Raw genomic sequence first — 17,781 nt, 5'->3', positions numbered from 1 at the left:
AGGTGTTGCGGTTTTGTTTAGGTAAAATGACCTACATCCCTGTAGTGTTCTTCTCCTCCATGGATCTGAGCACTTATTGGTTTCCTCTATGAACTGTGACAATGCTGTTGCAACAGACCACACACTTTCCCACTATCCCACTTACTTGCTTACACAGTAAAGACAAATAATCAACATGCAGTTGAACTGAGTATGCCTGATGATTTCAGTGGGTGCCCTACAATGGCCATAATACATTAGAACCATGTTTCATTTCACATAATGCATCAGTTTACACCAGGGAAAGGGAACCTGCAACCTCCTGTGGTTGAAAAACTACACTTCCCATCATGCCTGAAGAGGCAAAACTGTTTTCATAGCTTCGGAGTTATCCCAGCTTGCTTCTGTGAGGTCAGGGGGTGCTCTATTCTAGAGATAGGATGGATGGATGAAGGATTCTAGAACAGTAAGCCATGGAAAGTGTATACTTTCGCCTTCAGTTAGGTAATATAATTTTAGATTGCTATAGAAACGCTGTTTAATATGGATATGAATCAAGATTATATTTTATTTATTTATATTCTATAAATTTGTTTACATTTAAAGGGGTTGGCCACTTTATAATAAAATTGCTCAGTGTACAGTATTAGTAACTGTACTCACTGTATATACTGACAGCAGCTCCCTGTGTACCTCATAGAGCTAATATTAGACTCCCCACCTCCAGGCTGTGCTGCCCTGCTCTGTGGTGTTTTGGTCCATAAGATTCCTTACATGGAGGAGCATGTGACCAGGCCCCGCCCCCCAGTGTCCACCACTGAGACTGTATATGTCTATGGAGAAAACAGTGGACAGGGCCTGGTCACATGCTCCTCCATGTCAGCCATTTGGTGGACTGAAACAAAACAGAGCAGGGCAGTACAGCCTGGTGAAGGGGAGTCTGATATTAGCTCTATGAGGTACACAAGGAGCTGCTGTCAGTATGTACAGTGAGTACACCTACTAATACTTTGTACTGACCTATCTTACTATAAAGTGGCCAACCCCTTTAACTTAACTATATCACTCTCCTTGCCATAAAAATTGTCAGCGCAATTGATGCCCTTTTCTTTCTATCTTTTGCTGCATCCTACACCATGTTACAGTTTTATCACCCGGGGCAAAGATTCAATTTGCCCCCCCCCCCCTGTATGCGCAGTAAGCACGGGGGGGGGGGCATGTATATGTATGTATTTTTTGTGTGAAGTTTTGGTAAGCGATAGTTTAGATGAGCGATTCGGTCATCTCTACCGGCAGCACTAGTGTGGTGTTCACAATATGGGATACATAATGTCATATTTACTGTGTACCTGGAATGTTCCCATTTAAAATTTGGTCCCTAAGTACCTCAACGGAGGCACGGATGTCTCCGCTCCCTGCTGTCTGCACCTGAGGAGGCACCATTGTCTTCGCTCCCTGCTGTCTGTACCTGTGAATTAGGAGGCGGGATTGTCTCCCCTCCCTGCTGTCTGTACCTGAGGAGGCGCCGTTGCCTCCGCTCCCTGCTGTCTGTACCTGTGAATTAGGAGGTGACGTTGTCTCCGCTCCCTGCTGTCTGTACCTGAGGAGGTGCCGTTGTCTCTGCTCCCTGCTGTCTGTACCTGAGGAGGCGCCGTGGTCTCCGCTTCCTGCTGTCTGTACCTGAGGAGGCGCCTATGTCTCCGCTCCCTGCTGTCTGTACCTGTAAATTAGGAGGCAAAGCTTCCTGATCTATCTCCAGTGTGACACCCAGTGTAATGTGATTCTATGGTGCCGTCTCCTAATGCACAGATAAGCTCAGCAGTAGAGTTGATCAAACTTCGGGAAATCCTAGGTTCTATAGAACTCAAACATTCACGAACCTTCCGCATTAGATTGCTGATGCCTTCCCGGTCCGTGGGGAAGGAGGAGAGTACCCAGCTATTGCAAAGGCTGAATCCCGGAATTCCAGGCGGTACCCGGGCTGTCTCCTCCTTCCCCACGGATCGGGAAGGCATCACCAATCTAATGCGGCAGGTTCGTGAATGTTCGAGTTCTATAGAACCTAGGATTTCCCGAGGTTCGATCAACTGCACTCAGCAGCGGAGACAAAAGCAGTAATACCTCCAGTAAGGTTTTCCGTCACCTCCAGTAAGGTTTTCCATCACCTCTAATAAGGTATGCCATCACCAAATTTAAAATAGAAATAATTTAGAAAAATGACAGGTACAGGTGCTTAATAGATTGGCATAGGGAACCTTGCCTTACCAGCTGTTGCAAAACTACAACTCCCATCATACATAGACAGTCAAAGCTAAACCTTTGGCTGTCCAGACATGATGGGAGTTGTAGTTCTGCAACAGCTGGAGAGCCAAGGTTCCCTACCCCTGGAGATACTAGGTAAGGTTTATATAAATGTGATATATATTTGGATAGGGAAGTTATTAAGGGGTTAAGTATGGAATAATGTACAGCCAGACCCCTAAATAGACATTGGACCCCAACTCTCTTGTGTGCCCCCCCATCCCAGACAAGTGTCACCCTGTACCCCCCTGTCCCCATCCGCTCCCCAGACTGTACACCCCTGATTGTCCTCCCCTTCCCACACACCTGTATCTTCTTTCTTCCTCCTCCTTAGTGCAGTGTACATACAGGACCTGCGGTGACATCATAGTCACATGTCAAGGTCCTTCACCATCTCTTTACTGTACTGTCTCCTGGCTGCTGTTTAGCCCTAATTTGCGCAAAATCACGGTAAAAACGCAGCGATTTTGCGCAAATTATAGCTAAACAGCAGCCAGGAGACAGTACAGTATGAGAAATACCTCTTTTGATGAAGTAAAAATCGTCCCCTGCCTCCCCACACTGACAGAGGGCAGGAGCTTCCAGGCTGCCTCATCCACTGGGATCCTTCTCTCTCTGCTCCCTGTGATGGCGTCCCCCCCTGGTCTCGGCACCCGGAGCAGCTGCCCCCCCCTAGCTACGGCCCTGCGTATCAGTAAACATCATGTCAGCGTGAGCCAGTCTGACCTTCCACTTTGACATCTCTCATTGTTTTGAGCACAACTTTCTGTTGATGCAAGATTCTGTTGTACATAAAAATACCAAAGATTAGTAGTTCCACAGACACTCAAACACATGCACCTGGCACCAGGAAATTCACAGGTAAGCCATACAGATCTCTATGTGAGGTGTCTTGTATCTGCACACCCTTGGGGCTAGTTTACAGCACTGAGATTGTGCAAGTTCTCATCTAAGAATTGATTAGCAGGGTCTATCTGTATCTACATAACAACAAAGTGCGCCAAACTATGCAACTAGTAGATCAGATTCAGGGTCGAGGGGTGGAGTTGGGTCCACTTACGGTGATGGGTTGTTAGAGCTGGTAGTGTGGTGGGGGGTGGTCTGTGAACCGAAGGTAATATCCCCATGAGAATGAGAATGGATTCCAGGAAGTAGTTTCTTTTGCATCAGAAAATCCTGACAGAAGTTGTCTGGAGAAGGAATGCACACAGCTGCTGCACTTGATGTCTCAGGAGGACAGTGAGGTTTAAAGACATGACCATTATTCACACTAAGCATAATTTCATGGGAAGAGCAGATTTGTATCTAGTTTTTGTTTTCTTTTTTAATCGAACGTTACTTGTTTCTTATTTTAAGATGTATTTGTCTTAATGCCTTAGGGAAGAGAATCCTTGGAAACAAAAGCTCAGCTTCTTTGAAAACCCATTGTGCTTTTCAGGGAGATCAGACAGAACTGAAAGGGGGACAAAATCCTCTTAAACTTAAGATTTAACCTCTTTGTGGTTTCCTGGGTATTGCTGTAAGACATAAATCTTTGTCCTGAGGATCTCATGAAATATGCATCAATGTTTTTCACATCAGATTCAGGCAATCGTCCTTTCTGAAAATTAATAGAGACAAAATCAGTTCTAGCATACTCTTATCCCTATGGCATTGCTGGCAAGGTACTGTATCAGAGGTGATGTATAACACATGCTATATCTGAAATTCACAGTGTTTGCTTTTCAGTACAAATGTTGTGGTATACACATTTCATTAAATGGTTCTAGCTAATAAAACATGTTCCTGAACAGCTATAAAGCTTATAGGGGTATTCCACCCACAAAAAAACAAAAACAAAAATTAAATGCTCCCAATTCTGGCTGGTCTTACTCACCAAGTCCCTCTGAGTATTTTGAGCCATCTCCCGTCTTTCTAGCTGCCGCCGTTCCTGAGTTAGAAGTTTTTCTAAAAACCTATCTCCAAGATGGCGCTTGCCGGGAAACTACATTTCCCAGCATGCATTGCACCTCAGAGCAAACTGCCAATTATCCATCTCATCTTGCAGTATCTGCCCATCGCTGGCTCAATCTACTTCTACTTTACACTGTAAACAAAATATCTACCTACTGTACATAGATTAGAAAGAGAGAAAGATGAAACAACTGTGTTTCCTTTCCCCTACACTGTTAGTAGGTTGTCACTGTTCTGTTGTTTACCCAGGTGCTCACTGATTGGTATGATGTCAGTGGTGGGCAGGGTTACAGATGAGGTGTTACAGCTTGCCAGGCAAAAGAAGAGACAGACAGCATGTGACTTTGGTCTCAGAAGGGAGGGGGAGGACAGAGGAGTGGGGACCATGTGGACCAGGAATTGAGGATTTTCAGCAGCTTCAGGGTGTAAGTCAGGATGTGCTGCAGACAAATGGCCCAATCCATGAAATAGAAACCTATTGCAAACAAGCTTAGATTATGGATAGGGATTGAACAGGGTTAAATCTTTTAGTGGAGTACCCCTTTAACTGCAATGCTGGTACCTAGTGATATCACTGAGGGTATTGTGGATCAACCTTAAACAAACCACATTAAAACAACTTAACCTTTACAGTTACAATAGTGGTAACTATAGGAGCTCTATTGCAGTGAAAATTGCCTCAAAATTGTGTTGTTGTTGTTGTTGCCTGCAAAAAAGAAAGTTTTAATGATTTCAATGGGAGAAGCCTCCAAAACACAACTGTTTAACTGGCTACATGGAGTCACCATTTGATGCATGCAATGCATTTGAGGGTCTCACTTACCCCATTGGCATACCGACAACATGATCGACAGATGCTGGTGGGTTTCCATGGCAACAAGAAGCCATGAAACCTAAGGGCCTTTAGAAGCTTCTGAAGGCCCTCAGGCCTGCCAACTACATGCCTGTATACAGCCGTGCCAGAGGCAATGGTAGAGCATGATCAATCCGAGAATCCCGATGTATTTTATATTTACAGTACATCTAGAACACTATATTTTAGATTTTGATTTGTTACAGGTTATTCAGTTATATTTTATTTCTGGTGAACATCCATGTAGTAGCATATAATAAAAACACTTTCAGCATTACAGGAGTTAATCCGTTCTCTAGCTGTAAAAGATGATGGCGAAGTTGTCATTGTAATATTTAATGCAACCCCTATCTTCAGTCTGTTGTATGAAATTGGAAGTGACATATAACCAAAACCACTGGAATTTCACATAATACAGGAAGACAGAATGTGTTCCATTGGTTGTGTCATGCTTCATAAAACCGATATACCTCACAAGAGCATGAAGCAAGAGAATACGAAAAAATCTGCTCCAGAAGAGTCTTCGGTTCTCTATATGGCTGCGGTATCATTGTACTATGACCCTGACACTATATACAGTGTGGAGGGCACTTTAACTGGTTGGGAGCACTCATACTTTATAGTGGAATTATTTGAGAACATGAAGGAGGCACTATTACTGTGTAGGGACACTATTACTGTGTAGGGACATGGGGTGCAATGTAGGGAAAGCACTTCAATATGTGGATACATAAAATTGTTGGTGTGGTAGCACTATTACTGTCTATGGGACACTATTACGGTGTTGATGCCCCTAAAGAGACCCTATTATGCTGTGAGGTACCTTCTCATACAAAACCACACAAAAAAACCACAACACTCCAATGTTGAAAGGTATGTAGGGAAAGAAAAGAACAGGCATCACAGTAGCACTAGTGGAAAGGGTCATAATGGTGGCTGTGCATATATAGGCGTAAAATTATTGCACTAACCATTAGCCAGGGACCCTGCTGTAGTCCAAAGACTGGAAATCATCACACTTCCAAATGAACCATGCAAGTAGAACTAGGATGAGTCTCAAACACAAAATCAAATACTATTTAACAGTCACTCATATAACAATGTACAACAAGGGGCGTATCTAAGATTAATGGGGCCCCATAGCCCCATACACTCTCTGACACACATACACAGCACTTACAGCTCCCAGGCTTCCCCCTCCTCCTCCTGTAGTCCGGGCTGATCTTCACATAGAAGTATTTAGGACCTTTGGGTCATGTGATCATAAGGTCCCTTATCCATCTCCTCCTGTGCCGTGCAGGACCTGGAAGGTCCTGCTCCTCTGTTCCTCTCCTTTTGATGTTCAGCCCGCTCGACCGGCACTACAGTGAGGGGGCTGAACAGTGCAGTGGTGGGTCCCTCTTCCTCTCCGGACCCCTGTGGGAGCGGGGTACAGTGGTTGGCTGTCAGTGGCATACAGTACCTACCATGAAGGCAGAACAGGCTTCCTCGGGCTCCCTTCCTGCAAGGGCCCTATAGCAGTTGCCTTCCCTGCCTTCATGGTAGCTACGCCACTTTGTACTGGTAATATACCTACAAATTAGGTGCCCAAAATGCTGTGGCAACAACCAAAGCAACATAAAAGTATCAACTAGGTTAATGAAACAGTGCAAGAGTTTATAGAAACAATATATTACATACATAGAGAAGAGGATACAGGCTTCAACTTAGCTTCTGCAAGGCCAAACAGCCACACAGTGAGTAAATCATCAGCCCAGCGCAGTAGAAGGCTGTTCTGTGCTGTGATTGGATAGGCAACTAGGGAACAAGGTAAAGAGTCCGTCTCTGGTTCCACCCCTTAAAATAGAGAGAATGGTAAATAGCTGTGCATCACCAAAGGGGACTCCAAGAGGCTCAATAACAGCAGCCAGAGCACTAAAATAACCACAACATCATTTTGAAGGATTAATGTACCCAAACCAGGCAGGTTTTAAGAAAACTATTTTGACATGAAAGGTACACTTTAAAATACAGAATAAGGCCATATTCACACAACGTATATTTTCGTAAAAGTACAGCTGTTGTTGCCAATTGCAACAACAGCCGTGATAAATACGAAAATATACGTTACCCTGCCATCTATGGAATCCCGGCCGGAGCGTATAAACATAGTATACGCTCCAGCCGGGATCTCTAGCAGCGCCATAGAAAACTGTCAGTGAACACAGTGAAGTGAGTGGCTCTGGCCGCACGCTCCATTGTGTGCAGTGGGGAGTTCTGATGCGGGCGTGCACGGATGCGCCAGCATCACAACTCAGCAGCGTAAAGGTCATCCGGCCAAGATGATCTTAAATGAGACCAGCCGTTCCGTGACCCGACCGGGTCACGGAACGGCCGATCTCATACAATGTGTGAACATAACCTAAACAATAAAAATGTATAAGGAGAGAAAAGATGAAGCAAGTGAAAATCTTGTGATAAAGACACAAGATCATGATGAACAGGGATGAAGAATGTACCATGTGATGTTGTAAAGTAATAATAATGTCAACAGGGGAGTGAGCCCTGTGGATGTTGCCTGATGATATCAATTAAGCATGATGACAACTGAAAAGAAAAGAAATAAAAGGAATTTTGGTGTAGTATAGGGGCCAAATATTAATGTCAACACAAAGAATGGTGAGCAACTGAGAAAAATGACATAGGGAGGATGAACCAACTCTATGTCATGTTATGATGATGCATGATGATGATGTTATTAGTAAACAATATGTTATGGATAGGGGGGGGACAAGCAAAAAAAGCAATGACTAAAAAAAAAAAGTACTAATGAATTCTTACTTAGCATTGTTAAGTAAGTGCAAGCACTAGTATAAAAACACTCAAGGTTACAAGGTTACCATATGGATTTTCCCATTATTTGCTATGATGCAGAGTTTTGACACTATAAATAAACGTTGGCAAATCTATAAATTATTCATATGCAGAAACATGCAGCGCGGTATGCAATGCCTTCCTGTGTGCAGGATAACGCTCATCAATATTTAATTTATAGGGCAAGAGATTGTTCTTGAAGGGCAATATCATAAAATAACAGTCTGTATATTCTGGTTAGAAAGTCATTCTTACATAGTCTTTTATGTCTCATAACTTTTGTACAAGACCAATATATAATGATCCCCTCTGTGCCAGATGTAGTGGAAACTGTACAAAAGCGTATCCTCCGCAGTCTATAGCTTATAAATTATGTTTCACAGATTATATCATTTTTTCTGCAAGGGATATACAAACATATGATGGGTTTACATGAGGGAAAGAGAATTGTATAAGAGTAAGAAAAGGAAGGAAGGTAAGAAAAAATTGAGAAAAAAGCTTATACAGTAATGGCAAAAACAACTGTGCTACTGTTCTGCTGTGTATATATAGTAGATATATTGTATTAAAGTAAATCTGTATTTACAGTGTCATTGTCATTATACAGTAACTTTCAAAATCTAAATGAACAGGAGATGTAATATAAAGCATGTTTGCAATATACATTCATTTTTTTTTTATATGTTATCATGCTGTAAAACAAAGCTGTACTTACCAGAAATTCAGGTCCAGTCTCCTGAAGGCAGATTTTTTGACTTGTGCTGGTTGAAAAAAACAGACTAATCACAGGAATTCCAGCCAGTACAGAGAGCCACGGCTCAATGTGTCCATCAATCACATGACTGCCTTCTCTCTGTGAGCCCTAAGATGGCCTGGGATACACAAGACTTCCTGTTTTCTCACTCTTTGAGAAAAAAAGAGCCATAAAACAGAAAGTCCCGTGTTCTCCATGATAACTAAAAAAAAAAAAACAATTAATGTAAATTGCAAAGTTGCTTTATATCACATCTACTTTTGGTTTAGATTTTGAAAGTTAAAACGATAGGTACACTTCAAGCAATCTGTCATTTGCAATTCACATAACAAACTGCTGTTATATATTTATTATGACAAGGAGACACGTGGTACCTTTCATATATCTGTCTGTGCTTCCCTAATGTATATAAATGCTTTTATCCTCTGGTGCCGAGTGTCAAAGAGGTTTTCCCGGGCTCCTGAAGTGTTAAGGGCTTTTACACCACCTCACACTCCCTATCCCTGCTTTATTCACAGCTAGAAGCTAAGTCCTGCTTCCAAATCTTGTACTTGAATACAATGCAATGTACAGTATGCACTGTGCAAGAACAAGATTTGGAATCAGGGCTGGAACCTGACTTCCAGTCAAGGACAGGGATAGCAGGGGGAGTACGGGGGCATTTAAGCCCTCAGCACTTCAAAGGCTTTGGAAAGCCACCTTGACATGATGCATCAGAGGATAGAAGCCATTCTCAATGTTATGGAACCACAAATTGATATATAAAAGGTACCATGTGTCTCCTTGCACTAACATTAACTATTTGACAGTCAGCAGTTGGAAAAGTAAATTGTGTAAAGCAGCATTGTCCCACCTCAGTCAGTGATAGGCTTAGCAAGCTTTCACTGCCAAGACATGTCCATCTCAGAAGTAGTGGCCAAAGCATTAAGCAGGGGACCCCAGAGGGAGTATTTTATGTAAGCATGGGTTATTTATTAATTTATTAGTAGCCCCAGCAATACATAAACACTTTTTAGTGTCCAGAATACTTCTTTGAACTAATATTGTCAACCCCCCCCCTTACTCTATGTGCAGATCTCCGCACCAATTAAAAGCTTAGATGCTGCATATTCAACTTAGTATAGCAGAAAAAAGTGGCCATATACTTCCATTCCAGGCTCTGCGTCCCCGCCCACTGTCAATGCCTACTTGTCTTGGACATCCCTAGGTAACTGTGAGCAACTCGCCAACTGTCCCTAACATGCGATAATGTGATGCACAAAACAAGGACAAGTGGAACTAACACAAGGATAGTCAAACAGGCTGAAGTCAAAAGGTCAGAAAGTACAAGGTCAAGGTCAGAAAGGTCAGAAAGTACAAAAAGCCAAAGTGAGGCAATCAGGTAAAGAAGACAGAGAATGTAGATGCAAGAGGAACACTAAGCACACTTACAAGTAAAGACTAAGACAGAGGAAAGACAGGGATCTGGTCCAGCACATGATTGGATCAGAGACCCTGACAAAGTGAAGAATAAGTGAAAAGTCAGAGTGTCAATCAAAAGTAAAATAAAGATTAACTGTTAAGTGGCCAGAGGAAACTAGCAGGGAAAAGATGGGTGTGGTAAGAAGATCAATTACTGAGGTAGAAGGAAAAGAGAAGTATTCAGACAAATGAAGTCAGACAAGCGAAAATAAAACATGTCTAAAGATGCAGCCTTGGCCATATACCACAAGCAGAGGACCGCACAGAGTGAGTTCTGAACAGGGACTGGCATAACAGTACTCCTGTGCTGTCAATTACAGTGCAGGCAGCAGGCTTCTTATAGTCTATGTGAGCAGCTTTCAAAGACCACTAGAATTTTTTTTGTATTATTACTTTTATACTTTCCATCAATCATGTCTATCTTGATGTGTTATTTTACCACAAATGCTAAATTTGATGTTAAATTTGTGTTAAATGTTTGTATGAAAATAACACTAATTTTGATTTCACCAAATCTCACAAAATTAGTGTTATTTTAATGCAACTTTAATATTTTAGTGTAGTTTAGTTTTTCCAAGCTAAGCACTGATGCCAAGTAACTGCAGCATAACCCCATTGACATATCTTGGGGCTCTCTGCCGTCAGATTTTCCAATGATCAAATCCTAGGGAAGAAAGTTGTTCCTCAAAAATGGCTCAATAGTTGTAATAAAAGCTGGATGGCAATGGGTCACACATGGCAATGGACGGCACTGGACGGCAATGGATCACACACATTAGACTATGTTTGGTACTAGTCTATGTAGTAGGTGTATGACCAGCATAAGGTGCAGGATAATAATACAAAGAATTTATAATCACCTCATTTTATACAGTCTCACAATAATACTGTTTGTTTTATGAAATGGAAAATGTCTATTAAAGGGATCGGAAGTAGAATGAATTCTTATCAATTAGCATGAATATTAAGCTGCATTGAACAGAAGGTCCCTCTGTTATTGGAAGGATGTCAAAGCAGCACAATCTAATAGCAATCTCATGCAAGTGTGAAGAGATATTAGAAAATATAATAGTAACTAATTAATCGCAGCTGAATAAAAACCTTCTAGAAGGCAAAATGAGTCATTATTATTGTATTTTACATCTATATAAAAGGTATAAGAAACAAAGTATTAGTAGTAATGTGCAGAATAATGACAGCGGAATAGTCTGCGGAAGGTTACCCTTGTACTAATGCAGAGCTTTGTTATATGAGGGAAATCCATTTATCTGCTGTGGTTAACATATCACCTGGCTTATTGGACTTTTCTGTAATCTGGCACTGTATCCTAGGGTCAACCCCCCAAAAAAATCACCTTTTGTTTTTATACTGCATTCTTTTTTTCTTTAAATGCAAACTAAGAAGCATCTAACCTGTCGATATGTCTTTATAGTGTCCAGGGTGCTGAGGATGAAGGTCATTTTTGTACCTTGATCCTCAGTGCCGTTTTTGGAAGTTTATTAGATATGTTCAGTAATTTACCTAATTTACAGTGCAGTCTAGAGCCCGCACAACCACGGAGGGTGGCAGCACGATCAACTGCCATCAAAGACCGTACCGCTGGAAGCCCGTATAGCTGCTGAGACTGGTGAGAGGTGGTAATCCACCATACAAACATCATATAACATTACTTTAATGAGCTAGAAGTGAATATTATATATACATACTAAATCCTAATATTGACTTCTGAAATAAGAACATAAATAAGGATAAGAGCAAACAGTCAATTATCTTTTGATATGCGGCAAGCAAGGGCCCTGCACCGCAACAGAACATTACACTAAGTGGCTAATTACATATATGGTTTTATACATTGCAATGAGACATTTTGTATTACAATATTTTTCATTTTTTAACTCTCTTGATATTGTTTTTCCATGTGAACTTATTTTTTATCTTATGTGGACGTACATTTATGAACTGGTTTTATTTCATAAACTATATTAATTGAGAACTTAAATATTTATATCTATCAAGTGTTTTTAGAGAGCCTGCCAACTTCATTTTATTTGTTTATCAATCGTAACATAGGTTCTGTGGGGTGCAGAACCAGGTAGTGCATTCAAGACACGACACTAATTAACTAATATCCTCTGACCCTAGGTCAAGCTCACCATTTTTTCCATTTTGTTCTTAGCCAAACTAAGTTTGTGTGTGTGTCAGGACCATCTTAATGGTATTATGGGCCCCTGGCCCTCCATACTGAGGGGGGAGCATGTCAACATGTCATTTAATCACTGTGAGTGTCCGGCGGCAGCCCTCAGCAGCTGATCAGCAGTCAGAAGCAGAGATGCTTTTCCCATTGGGCAGGGCAGAGGGGCCCTCTATGAGTCATGGGCCCTCGGGCAGCTGCCTACCCTGCCTAAAGGGAAAAAGGGCTCTGGTGTGTTTGTATGTGTGTGTGTGTGTGTGTGTGTGTGTGTATATTTATTTATATATATATATATATATATATATATATATATATATATATATATATATATATATATATATGGAGGGATTGAGAGAGATAGCTGTGAGATAGCTGTCAGCCATATGAGACAGATAATGATAATCCTTGCATTGTCAGGTGTAGTAATGAAACCAAATGTCTACAAATGTAGCTAAACGGTGAAGTTCCAAAGTGAAGTGAGTCCTTTCTCTGTGATACTGCTTATTGCTGCCTAGTGCCTTGAAGTGGTCCTGTTCACTGCAATTTATGTTCAAAACTGCAAACACGATTAGGTCAAGGTGAGACATGGTACCTTTAATATATCTGTGCTTTCATAACTTAGAAAAAAATTTATTCTCCTCCACAAAGTGTCACAGAGGCCTCCCCAAGCCCCTGAAGTGTTGCGGGGTGGAATATCTCCTCATTCCCCTCCTATTGACATCCCTGCCTGTAACAGAAAGGGGAGGCTCATCTTCCAGTTCCATTACATTTGTGCTCTGAAAGTTTCACTCCTGGTTTGGATAAAATACTGGCTAAAACACTATGTACAGTATAAACATGACTAAATGTACACATGGATGGATAGATAGATAGATAGATAGATAGATAGATAGACAGATAGATAGACAAAACACCCAAGATATAACAGACACAGCAGTCCAAGATTTTGTTAACTCAGAATATTGTTTACACTTATCAATCAGCTTAATAAGAACATAGCATCTTGTAAATGTCAGAAACATTTCATATTTTAAAATTCCTTCTTTTTTTCTGTCAATTCTGAAACCAAAGGAGGAAAACAACCATGATGCTGATTGATATTCTACACATTTATATTTGTGGTATATTTTCCGGAGAAAGCTCTTAAAATTCACTGCAACCTATTCAGATATGCAGATTCCCAGCTCAGAATAATATCACAGATGTTTACTCCTAGATCTTAGTTTTAAAAGTCTAATGATTTTGTAAGATCCATGCAACTGTATTGAGCCTTGTCATCAGTAATGGTGCTAGGTTCCCTGTAACGTACATAGCTTAATCTAAAAAGAAGAGGTCCATAGGCAAATAGATCACCTTTTCAACTGTATAATTCTGTTTAATAAAAGCTTCAGATTCATATTTATACTTCTTACAAATTTCCCATTTTGGAGTCACTTCACCCTTCAGGCCCTGCACTAGGCATGTTATAGTACATTTATTTGCCTATGGTGGTTGTTTAACCATTTTAGCTTTTCTACAAGAATGCTAGGCTGGTGATGGCAGTTCAGGTGATATCATTTTATAGATAGATATTAAAGGAGCACTCCAGCTTTGTTTTTTTCCCAAATAAGGAACATTTACCTTTTTTGTCCTACAGTGCCATCTGTTTCATTCCAGCAGTGCTGCATTCCTGTGTTTCATTACAGTAAATGGGTTTTGTAATAACCAGCCTGACAGTAAACCACAGTGTTTAATGTGTCAGAGGAAGTGTCAGGAGCCAGCCATCAAACATGCTCCCAGCACCGCCGGAGCATACGGCCAGCCTCCCGCAAGTGTCAACATCGAAGATTACGCCAGATTGTATGGCCGTATGGAGTATGGAGTGCACCAATGGCATTCCTGATGACCGTCCTGGTTGGTTACTAGGGATGCGGTGGCATCGCATTTGTTATTGCCGGGGCTTCACCGCCCAGGTGTAATGTGTTTTCATTACCTGACCAGCGGCTGGCTATGTGGACATCAAAATAATCTGACAATTATTTTCGGCCGTCTATTTTAGTTGTTCACCGTTCACCGTTTTACTATTAAATTCAATGGCTTTTCAATTAAAGACACACCCAAAGGCCAATTAGTCCACCTAAACTAGAATAATGTAGCAACAGCCATCACTGCACTGACGGGCGGCCAAACAGCGAAATGATGGACATCATTTTAAACTCAAGATGGCCGATGTAATTTTTTCTTTTAACAAATGGAGGGGATAAAACGTTGTGTGAACATGGCCCATGACTGTCATCCAGATATTGTGCAGGTTGTTGCACTACCATGAATTCAATGCTGTTATTATTCTTTTATAGCATGCAATTGTGGTAAGGAGCCAACATGTCAGAATATGATTTTTGAGTGAGATAATGGAAAAAACGCTACTTTGTACCTGGCAATTGCTCCTTATGAGAAGCAATCATATCAGTGGGGCACTACATCCCCTCTAAAAAGAGCCACACTGTGATTACCTGAGCTGCAGGGAATGAAGCAGCATCACTCATCGCTCTGCTATATCCTTGGATGCTCAGAAATGGCTCTCAATACCCCTTGAAGCTCCACTGAAAATAGTGCTGATCAAAGGCATATAAGCGTGTCATTTTTTAGTCTGTTTTATTCATGCTGTGCTAAGGAACTGATCTCATGGAAATGCCTGTTCCATCTGCGTCTGCTGTTTCAAGGTGCTTGGTTCTTTTATCTCAGATGGCAACTTCTCAGTAGCTGTTACTTTGTGATATAAACATTTGCTTATTAAAACTTCTAACAGCTCTTACATAACTTGTCAACTTATGTTAACCAATGCATTGTAATTGGGTCATTCCAGCAGCGTGCTGGTGAACTTTACCTCCCTATATTAGCAATGGTTCAGACAGGAAAACATTTTCTATGAGTGAAGACATTATAGTTGTATGCCTGAGTTTAAATCACAAATGTATATTCAGGAAATAAGTTCACACCATTGCCTTTAAATGGAAAGGTGTAACCAAGGGTATAGACATAGCAGCTGCGCTAGTGTTTAAGGGGGCCCAAGGGCCCAAATGCTGCATACAAAGACACTAGTATTTTTTTTATTTATTTTTTGCATTGGGGCTTTAGTTTATGCTTCTTGGTGTAATAGTAGTATTACACAGACAGACCCATGTCTCACCTAAAGAGCCTATTACATAGATCAAATTTCATACAGGTACGGACGGACAAATGATTTCTATATCATTCATGCAGCTCTTTACTCCCATCATTGTCAGCCGTACATCACAAAGGGAGATTCCTAGCTGACAAATTATGGTTTTTCAAAGCATTTGCTAGATTGTCACCTGCTGGGTCTATAACATAAGGTCTGTGTTGGACAATAATCGCCTTAAACTGTCATTTAACCTTTAGTCTTTGCAGAAATCAATAGTACAAGCGATTTTAATAAACTCTGTAATAGGTTTTATTAAGCAAAAGACTTTCCTTCTGTACTCAAAAAACTGTTTTGCAGCCACCCCCTTACTTATCTGTGTCTATTATGGTCTATGGAGGGGGGAGGGGTCGAGAGAGCACAGGGAGGACACAAACTGCTCCTGTAAAGCAGAGAGCACAACACAACATCCTACAATCTTATCTTACCAAGTTCCCATACCAGCACTGATCAGTCTGACTTGTGAATCCAGCATTTATTGTGCCTCTTCCTGCTCACTCTTTGGCACCTCTCCCCTCCATAGGTTATAATGGACTCAGCAGAAGCTGTCTTCACTTTGCTCCTATGTAATGAATATGACTTTGCTTGATAATGAGCAGGTAAGAAGGAGGGAGCTTTCTGAGTACAGAAAGATGCCTTTTTGTCTAACAAACTTCAGAGTTTCTTAAAATTGCTTGTACTATTGATTTCTGCAAAAAAAAAAAAAAATAAATAAATAAATGACAGTTACACTTTAACTTAACCTCTTAGTGCTGCAGCTAGTTTGGGCTTTCATGACCAAGCTAAATTTTTAAAATCTGACCTGTCTCACTTTATGCAGTTCCCTTGATGCATTAATATATGCTAGCGATTCTGAGATTGTTTTTTCGTGACATATTACACTTTATATTAGGGGCAAAATTTGGTCACTATCTTTGTTTTTTGTTAAAAACATCAAAATATCCTGAAATTTTTGAGAAATGATAATTAGTTTTTCCTGTTTAAATATCAAACATACGCTATGCATGTGGTAAAAATAGTATTAGTATTAGTATGTTGGTACTAAGGTTGCTTAGTTGTTTTTTTTTATTACCACTTTGGCACAATTGAAACTATCTTCCTGAAACTAAGGATAAAAACTGTTGCAACATTGCAAGATCCATAGTGTTCTCATCTTTCGCACGACAGAGCTAGGTTTGGGCAAATTTTTTGCAAGAAGATGTGTAGTTTTTATTGATACCAAGTATTACATGTATATGAGGTTTTGATCTCTTTTATGATGTATTTTCGGAAGCGGATTGATAAAATACAGCAATTCTGGCGCTGTTTTTTTCTATTTTTCTTTTACAGCGTGTATCATGCAATATAATTTATAAAATAGTTTTATAGATTGAGTCATTACGGACGTGGTGATACCAAACATATATATATATATATTTTTTTTTTTTTTTTACGTGGTTTTACGTAATGTTTTATTATGTATAGGAAATATAATGCATTTTTATTCACTTTTACACTAGCATGGTGACGATTGGAGGCTCGGACCTCGCCGCAGGACTTCGGATCAGGTGAGTATAGTACCGTACCTGACCGGAACCCGTTACATGCAGCTGTTATGACTTGACAATGGCATATAACGGGTTAAAAACACCTAGAGTGGTAAATTACCGCTTCAGGTAGTTGCAGCAGGAGATCAGCTGTCATGCTGACAGCTAATCTCCTGCGGTACACATTTATTGTGTCCCCGCCGACAGGGACAGAATAAAGCCTGGTAGCGACCACCGTAAAAAGCTGATGAGGACAGAATAAAGCCCAGTAGTGACCGCCGTAAAAAGCCAATACGACGGTTACTAAGGGTATAAAGATGTTTGGCCCCAACACAATTTCCGTTATAGGGCTCTTTTCTCAATTATTGTGTGTAATTTTCATGTTGGATAGGGGGACCTCTTGAGCCCCTGCAGGACCTGGGTGTGATCACAATGTCTGCAACAATTTACAACAATGATAGCATTCTCGAGTACTTTGATTGTTTTACATGTGAGTCTTTCTATAGCAATTTTATTAAAAAGTGTATAAATCAGGCTGATCGACAGTGGAAGAGAAGACTCGACGAGGCATGATAACCATACTTGTAGCCTATATGTGAGTTAGCAAATCTACGGCATAACTATTTCCTGGTTCAATATTTACATAGCATTTTTTTACATTGCCTGTTCATGTATGCTCCTAATGTAAATTAGATTATATAAACACTC

The sequence above is a fragment of the Dendropsophus ebraccatus genome, chromosome 2 (assembly GCF_027789765.1).
Source record: "Dendropsophus ebraccatus isolate aDenEbr1 chromosome 2, aDenEbr1.pat, whole genome shotgun sequence".
Taxonomy (NCBI): domain Eukaryota; kingdom Metazoa; phylum Chordata; class Amphibia; order Anura; family Hylidae; genus Dendropsophus; species Dendropsophus ebraccatus.
This window is presented reverse-complemented; position numbering follows the sequence as displayed.